General features: G+C 36.8%; 1 non-coding gene across 1 annotated transcript; it reads left to right on the forward strand.

Moving 5' to 3' along the window:
• Positions 1-6,753: 6,753 nt before the first annotated feature.
• Positions 6,754-6,825, forward strand: TRNAT-AGU (transfer RNA threonine (anticodon AGU)). The gene has a single exon. It is a non-coding gene; the product is annotated as a tRNA-Thr (tRNA).
• Positions 6,826-8,989: the final 2,164 nt, after the last annotated feature.

Consider the following 8,989-nt stretch of genomic DNA (forward strand, 5'->3'; position numbering starts at 1 on the left):
TTGAGAAGACACCTTCAAAACCTCAAGATTATGCTCCATGAATTTCTTCAAGGCCTCCTCAGTTTTTGTAATCCGGTTGATAATAAGTTCATTATCAACCTCTCCCTTTTCTTTGATGATTCTGACCATATCTTCAAGATGTTTCAAATATCCCTCAATCATATCTTTTTTCGGCCAGTCCTGAATTTCCTCTTCATCCTCTGCCGCACTGGTATCCTCTGCAACATCCTCTTTACCTTTAGTGTTGGTATCCTTAATAAATTTCTCAACTTTATAATCCAAATCTCTTTGTTTATTCTAAATGTTGGAGATGTTATCAATAACCCATTTCTCGAAATTGAAAATTTCCAAGGTACTATTTCTGGCAGCATTCAGAATGGAGTCTGTGTTCTCCATAACTAGAGCAGAGCCCACAAACCTAGGGTTTCCCTCCTCCATACATTGTACTGAACATCATTCCTGCTATCAAAGACATAAGGGTTATTCTTCACTTTTGGCTCTTCAACATACTATTTTCTCTGCACATTCCCTTCCTCGCCCTCAATCTCTTTATTCTACTCACTCTTTGCCTCATCATCTACCTCCTTCCCCTATTCCTCCTCTGAACCAGCATTCTCTTCCATGTCTTCTTTAGCTTCATCACCAACCCTCAATTCTTATGTAGAGGAATATTAGAAGAATCTTCATCAGAATTAGAGCCATCATGACCCTTAGAAATGTGGGCATTTTCCACCAAAGGATCTTCCCTATTAGCCCTAGTTTTACCCTTCAAATGCTCATAAATTAACAATATAAGGCCTTGGTGAGAAATGGGATAGGATTTAGGTTTTTTGGCATGGTCGGCTAGGCTATTGTTAAGGGAAGAAGCTAAATAGAAGGGCAACAAAATCTTTGAGCCATGGCAAAAATGGTTTAGGATGACATTATGGTAATTGTAAACCTTCGAAAACCTAACATCAACCGTTAGGTATTCCATTAAAAATCTTAACATTTTCTGCCAGAAAGATTTTACTTGGTGAGGGAGGTAGTAGGACACATTTTCCTTCTTAGCAAGCCAAGCCCTTTCTTCATCACTTTTAGGGAAATTCTTGGTAGCTTCCACTAAGAACTTGTGGTCTCTGTAAAATTTGGTGCCTTCCTTCTGCAATCTTGTAACCTCGGCCACCAAATCTTCATCCAGCTTCCATGTCTATCCGAATAGAGTGACTTTATTATTGCTCCAGCCCTTGGCAAAACCATGTGACACCAACTTTTACTCCTGTGCAATTTTTACATGTAATCAGTGAATCCATATATGTATATGTTATAATAAGTTAAAATCTTATATTACCGGCAGAACATTGATTCACCCCCCATCTCAGTGTTCTTGGATTCCTTCAATTCCAACATCATGTGTACTATGTTCCTGAATAGACAACACTCTGACTGCACCCATGTGAGCTGCCAGTCCTCTCACCACCTCTCTTTGTCCATAAATAGCCTCCACATGAAGATCATAAGCTCATCAATCACCCTCTTCCAAAACCAAAATGTGTCAACCCAGGTGTAGTGTAGTAGGCCTTTGTACCGCTCAATGTATGGGAAGTGGCACTGTCTATCCTATTCTCCCATAGGTCGAGTAATTGCAATGTTCTCGTAGGCCTAGATATGTAGCAAGGTAACACCTATGTCGAGGTTCTTATAATCCTGATAGACACACATATGCATGTCATGGTAAATTTTCCCCAGCATAACTTCTCCCCAAGCATAAACCATGCAATCCTCTAGAATGTAGTATACATAGCAGCTACATCCAATAGAGAATCCATGACCGCTTAGGTTTAGCATCATCTATCAACTAATAAGTTTGTATATGAACAGGACTAGGTGCAAAATTTGTTGAATCTGCATGGCCTACCCGAGGTGCATCCTCATCTTGTCCATTAGCAGTTCATCATACTCACAAACCATCTGAAGGTAGTGGTCACCTCCATCTAGCATGTACTCTCGAATGACTCCTCTGATGGAGATCTTCAAGATCCTCCAGACATCTAGTAGGGTGATGCTAGCCTCCCCCGTTGGCAGGTGGAAAGTTCAAATCTCACTGTCCCAGGGCTTTATGAGTGTTGTCATCATTGTGGTATGTGCCCTAATCCATGACCACCTCCACATGAATCCTAGTCCAACCGTGCTCAAAATCTCCCGCTCGTCTCTCTTGAGCCACATCTAGAGAACCATGGTCGGAGGCCAATGCTCCCGATATGTAGGAGGACCCTCATCCACCTGCATCTAGAAAATTCACCTCATTAATGCTCTTATTCTAGCCTATTTCTACCCTATGCTATCCCTAGGGCACATGTGTACTCCCCTAACCCCCTTTCATCCCCTCCACTACCTTTAATTTCCCATTTCCTTCTTCCTTGGCGGAGATGTCGTTCCCCCAGGCGGAGACATCAAAGTTATGGCAGAGACGTCACGCCACAGGCACAAAGGTCAATCGACAGTCTCTGCCCCCCTCTAAGTCCCCTTCCCCACAGAAAATCATCTGTGCAAACATTATTCATCTGCATGGACAGCGATCTTCTATCTAAGCCAATTTAATGTCTTCATAGGCATTGAATGCACACGCAAGCGTCGATCCCTGCACAGATGCCAAAAGGACAATCAACGTCTGCTCCCCAACCCCTTTTTTCCCTCATTAACGACCCTAATAATTACCTTATCCTACTAAATGACAAAATGGGTTTGTGGTACATAATGGTGGGCCATACTCTGCCAGTCATTGGAATCATTTGACCCTCTCCATGCGGTACTCATGGTTTGGGATATGTGCCATCTGTTAGGCCAAATATGGAAAGCTAATGTACTGAGAGGGGAGGGGTGAATCAATACTTCAAATCCTTTTATCAAGAATATCTTCACTGTTATGCATAAACCACAAACTGCTATAACATAACATAAAGCTAAAACAAATAAATAACAATCATACATGATTCACTCCATAACACATATATTTTGGTTACACATAAACTCTTGGTTAGAGAGAAAAACTGTGGTGGGGATGGCACCCACAACTTCACTACTGCAATAATAAAGGTTGCTCGGTTAGAGCTACATGTTCAGCTATTTCTGATAGCTTACCCTGTTAGGAGTATCAAGATCATTAGATCTACCTTGCTAAAGGATTTTGCAACACTTATTCTAACTGTTGCACCTGGTTAAAGGCTTTAAAATTTATAGACTTTGTTAGAGTCTTTTACCCTATTAAAGGTTTCTCTTACAACTTCAAAATATTACAATAAAATCTTTACAAATATCTGCAACTTTACATCTCGAATGTTATAGCAGATTCTATGTGCTCAAAATGAGATTACCTTGCTTATAGCATACCTCGGTAACCCATAAAGTAACTCAGTAAACCCTTCTATTTACTCTGTTCTTTGACTATTCTCTGAAATCCTTCTTGGTGACCTTTGTGTCTTTGTAACAGTCATAACACTCAGTGCTTCCTTATCTATCACATGTGTCTTGCTTCACACACATTCATCCCTTCTTTTTTTCATATATTTTGATCCTCAATTCATGTTGTATAAATAGATATCTTATGTCAGTGATCAGGTTCATTGCTTCGACCTTACAAACATGATTTATCGAATGAATAACCATACAAAATATTTCATTGGATAGATGACCTCAAAATCATACAAAATCTTTAAGTGCAATTTCCAATGTGATAATGGTTCTATGTTCCTCAATCTTGTAACATGTTTTCTCATGTGTGTCTAGATTCAATGAATCCAGTAACACGTTTCACTCGGTGTATCATTGTTTCTGCTCGATAGACATGGAATGTTACTCTGTAGACAGCTCGGTGAATACTAGGCTCTGTGACTACTTTCTTCTATAACCGACTGCTCTATGCATACCAACTGAATGTTTCAGTAGTAGTAGCCGACTAGAGTGTATAGAATGACTTTGGATGGCAACTATAATAATTAGTAACACCATCTCGTTCCTAGGGCTCTATGCTCTCCAAATCTCCAAAGGTGCATGTGACAATGACCCTTCCTTGGGCCCCATGTGGCTTAAATAGGGCCCTCCTTGGCCTCATTTCTTTGCCCTTCTTCCATCCCACTCCTTTTCTCTTCTCCTCATTATTTCTTTTTCTTCTTTTCTTCCTCTCTTCCATTCCCATTTATTTCTTCTTTTTCAAGAATTTTCTCGAAAATTTTCAAATTTTTTTGGTTAAATGCTCAAGGGGGCATATACCACCTGCGTCTTCACATTGGGGCATCATTTTTCTATCTTTTACCCACCACCAATTTTGTCATTGTGTAAAAGAGGGGAAAAATGTAGACACTTAAATTAATTAATTAATATAATTAATTTAACCTTACTACATAATTAATTAGTTTAATTATGTTATCCTTACTCTTCTCAATATTAATTAAATTTAATTTAATTGATCCTGACACTATAGTCCAATAATTTATTTATCAAATAAATTAATTATTCCCATTCTTCTAAAGTCATCCAATCTAATTAATTCCTTTAAGTCCCCTTTAGTTAATTAATTTTAATTAATTAACTAGATCATGTGATTTCTACAAATCACCTTCTTCTAATCCTCAATTAAACTAATTAATTCTTCTAGAAGCCCTATTACCATTACTCTCCAATTTTTAATTCCTCCACTCATTCTCTCTCCTCTTGTCAAATCCTCCTAACTTTCCCACTTGTCTTCTAATCTCTCATTATCCCACTTAATCCCACTTGCTAATCATTTTCTCATACCTGATCCTCATGATTAGCCACAAGTCAACTAATTGTCATAAATGGCTTGTCCCCCTCTCAACCCCCAACATTAAATGCACCAACTTTGGTCATTTCAAGTATTTCAAATTTCCTCTTTTATATGCACCCTCATCTTCCCAAGTAATTTTTAATTCTTTTTCTATTCCCATTCTTCCATGCACCTCATTACTTGGGAGTTTTTAATTTCCTTGTCGTCCCCCAAGGTATTTTTAATCCTTTTTGTCTTTCCAATGTACTTGAGGGTATATTCGCCATACACATTGTGGAGTGTGGAGAAAAGAAATGTCTTTATGGAAAATCTCTTGGTCTCCACATCATGTCCTCCCAATTCACTTCATCTATTTCCTTCAATCTTGGCCTTCCATTTCAAATCAATCTTGACCGTCCATTCTCCCCCTTTCAAATATATAAATTGGGGTCTCCTCCCCTTAATTTTCATCTCATATCCATGTAATCTTATGTTGCTAGTATAGTTTTTGCATCACCACTATAGTCAATTTTAGGCAACCATAGTCATATACTTGCAATCATACCTCATCCATCCATCCATATTATCACTTGTATTGTTATGCGTGGAGATAAATCCACAATCCTACAAGGAGCTCATCCAAACAAGTTGAAGCGGGACGCATCTTCAACTTCACCAAAAGCTCAATCCGAAGGACAAGACAGGATTTCAAGGTATAATGGTTTATATTTGAGTTTTTGAATGTTTCATGCTTTTTATTTACTAACCATTGCATCTTAGAAGTTTTCGTTGCTCTTTAATAGAAATTTTAAATAGTCATTTTTCTTTACCTACCTAATAGCTACTAGAAGTGTCAATCCTATAAACACAATATCAAGGATTATCTCCTTATTACACCTAGAAATAAGCATAGCCCCGAGCCTAAAAATGACACTCCTTAGAAAATGAATATAGATGGATAATAGTGGAGAAATACAAGAAAAACTAAAACATATGTTGGAAAATACACACCTCTAATAGTGTACTACCAACAAGTACTCTTGTGTTATTAGTTTCAAAATCTCTAGGCAAGAGAAAAGATTTTATCATCTCTCCACCCCATAAGGAGTCATCCAGACAAGAAAATAAGCCTCAATTTTTCAAGAATGTCATTTATGGATACCATAATTTCCTATTAAAAAAAGTGTTGGGTAGATGGCATTCCATTTCTTGGGCAATTTTAATCCATTTTGAAATCTAGCGTAAACTCCCTAATATAGAGAATACTCAAATTAGCAAAGAAATTACACACTAATGTTTCATTTGCAAATTTTCAACCCTTTAATGGAAGAAAAATTATTAAAGAAAGCTAGGAAACCCAAAATAAGATGGATTGGTAAGAATATGCTTTTAGATTGCCTCTGTGAGTGAATTGTCCCTAATTAAATGTTTGAGGTCTAGTTAGCATCATAAGAAAATATATTGTATAGAGCAATTGACAAATATTTGTAGCACATTGCAATTCTCTTTTTGAAAGAGGTTAAAAATATAGGTCTTGTGTTTTGTTGGTGTTGGAAATAAGCCACACTCTAACCGATAATGGACTGGTCCAAGAGGGGCCAGTAGCTCAGTGGTAGAGCACTCTAGCAGCGTATGAAAGGTTCTAGGTTCGAATCCTAGCTGGTTCATGTCTCAACATGGTATGAGGGCCAGGTCCAGGTTAGGAGCCCCAAGCACATGAGAGGTGTGGCTTAAGGGGGGGTGTTGGTGTTGGAAATAAGCCACACTTGAAATGATGATGGACTGGTCCAAGAGGGGCCAGTAGCTCAGTGGTAGAGCACTCCAGCAGTGTAGAAGGTCCTAGGTTTGAATCCTAGCTAGTCCATGTCTCAACATGGTATCAAAGCTAGGTCTAGGCTAGGAGACCCAAGAACACAAGAGGTGCAGCTTAAGGGGGGGTGTTGTTGTTGGAAATAAGCCACACCCGAACCGACGATGGACTAGTCCAAGAGGGGCTAGTAGCTCAGTGGTAGAGCACTCCAGTAGTGTATGGAAGGTCCTAGGTTCGAATCCTAGCTGGTCCATGTCTCAACATTGTATCAGGGCCAGGTCTAGGTTAGAACCCCCAAGCACACAAGAGGTATGGCTTAAGGGGGGGTGTTGGTGTTAGAAATAAGCCACACCCAAACCGATGATGGACGGGTCCAAGAGGGGCCAGTAGCTCAGTGGTAGAGCACTCCAGCAGCGTGGAAGGTCCTAGGTTTGAATCCTATCTGGTCCATGTCTCAACATGTTTTCTATTATTTATCATTTCATTTGGATAACTAGTCACTTCCATACAACCATAAGGTTACTCATTATGGAATTCTTACTTTTATTTCTTGTAATGTCCTAAATTAATTAAAGAATCTATATAATAGGACTTTAGGTCATTTTTCATATATATGGAGAGCTAAGGTAAGTTGAAAGGAATTATCTTATTTGATATTTATCTTAGTTCTATTTTAATTCAATCTTTGGATTTTTGAGTCAAATAAGTATTAAATATTACTTATAATAACCCAAGGAGGCATTATATTTCTCAAGAGGCAATATTCTCATGTAGGAGCCCTATTTTTAGGAGATTCTTGATGATTATGATAAGAATTCATGATAATACATTTTGCCTACTGAGGAGTGCATAGGGCAGGATTTGTGTGGCAACTAGGTATGGTGGAGTTTTCCATGCAAAATTCAAATCTTAATTTCTCACCAAAAGTGGTATTGGGTTTCTTGGGCTCCCAAGCTAAAATATTTCTCTACAAATTCTTGGTGACTACAAATGCATCTTGTTTTAGTTCATCTTCTTTCTTTTTTTACTATATGAACGTATTTTTTGCAATCATTCTTCTATGGATTAAAAATTATGAAGGATTAAATCTTATGGACAAAAATCCATGAGTTGTGAGGGTTAGAGGATGAAACCCTTCAATCATAGGGAGAATTATCACTTAGGGAGTGCAAAGAAGCTTCACAAATCTTACAGTTCTTTTTATATCTTGTATGTGTGTTGCAAGTGTGCATTAAATTTTTATATAACTGTTTGATAGTTTTTTTTTATTTATCTATTAAATCAAATCCAAAGATTCCATTTATTGGATCTATCTATCACAAAAGTATTTTGGTGTAGTTTGGTAGTGTTATGGTGTTCTTTTGTTAGTGCAGTTGTTGTGTGTTTATGTTTAGGAGTAGTTGCAAATTCTCATTTCAATTTGGATATATATGTGATTGCTATTGTGTGAGTAATTTTTTTTTTACCTAAATTATTGATCAATCCTATCCATTATAGAATCATTTTTTGCATTTTGGGAGAAATAAAGTAATGTAATGTTGATATTTGCAATGCAAAAGCCACTTAATTTTGTGTATAAATGCATGATTAGTTTCAATTTTTTCTATTGTTTTTTGGTTTAAGATCATCTTAAAGACTTGAGGAAATTCATTTTTTTATGTGGAGAAGATTGAAGAGTTCCAATTTTCTACTTGGCAGTATGAGTGATCTAACAAGGTGTGATTTTAATGCATAGTTTGATCTAGATTAGATGATGATGTAATTGATTACCATAATAATCTCCCTTTCTAGAAATTTAATATTTAAATTAATTAAATTATTTCAAGACATATTGTTATAATTTCTGTAGCTTTGGTGTTGAATAGCTAGATCTTATTATTTTGTTTGGTGTAATTTTCTTGAAGTTTTTACTTTAACTCAAAATATATATATTATCATTCAGAAACTATGATTTGGAAATCTAAGCTCTTGCTAGCCTATAAGGTAGAAATTATTTTTTTATACAAAATAATGAAGATGTTTGAAGAATCCATGATGGAACTAATAAAATAATGTCCTAAATATCAAAAGAATTTCACTTCATTGTTAAATGATCCAATGAATCAGAGATTTTTTTTAAGATGGAAAAAAAGTTAGAAGTGAAAAAAATCACCAAGTAACTAGAAAAAATGATAGAACCTAAAATAGTCAAGAGTATAACTAAACAAAAATCACAATAAAAGGTCAAGGAAGAAATTGTGGAGCTTGAGTGAAAGGAAGAAAAGAAAGGAGATGTAGGAAAGTGAGAAGAAACAAAACATGGAGAAATTTTCCATGCAAAATAAAGAATTTCAACAATGTGTGTTTCGACAATATGGGGGTAGGTGTAGTAGCTATTTCCACAATGTGTATCTTCTATTATGGAGGTGTTGATGATA

Source organism: Cryptomeria japonica, chromosome 7 (assembly GCF_030272615.1).
Source record: "Cryptomeria japonica chromosome 7, Sugi_1.0, whole genome shotgun sequence".
NCBI classification, from domain to species: Eukaryota; Viridiplantae; Streptophyta; class Pinopsida; order Cupressales; family Cupressaceae; genus Cryptomeria; species Cryptomeria japonica.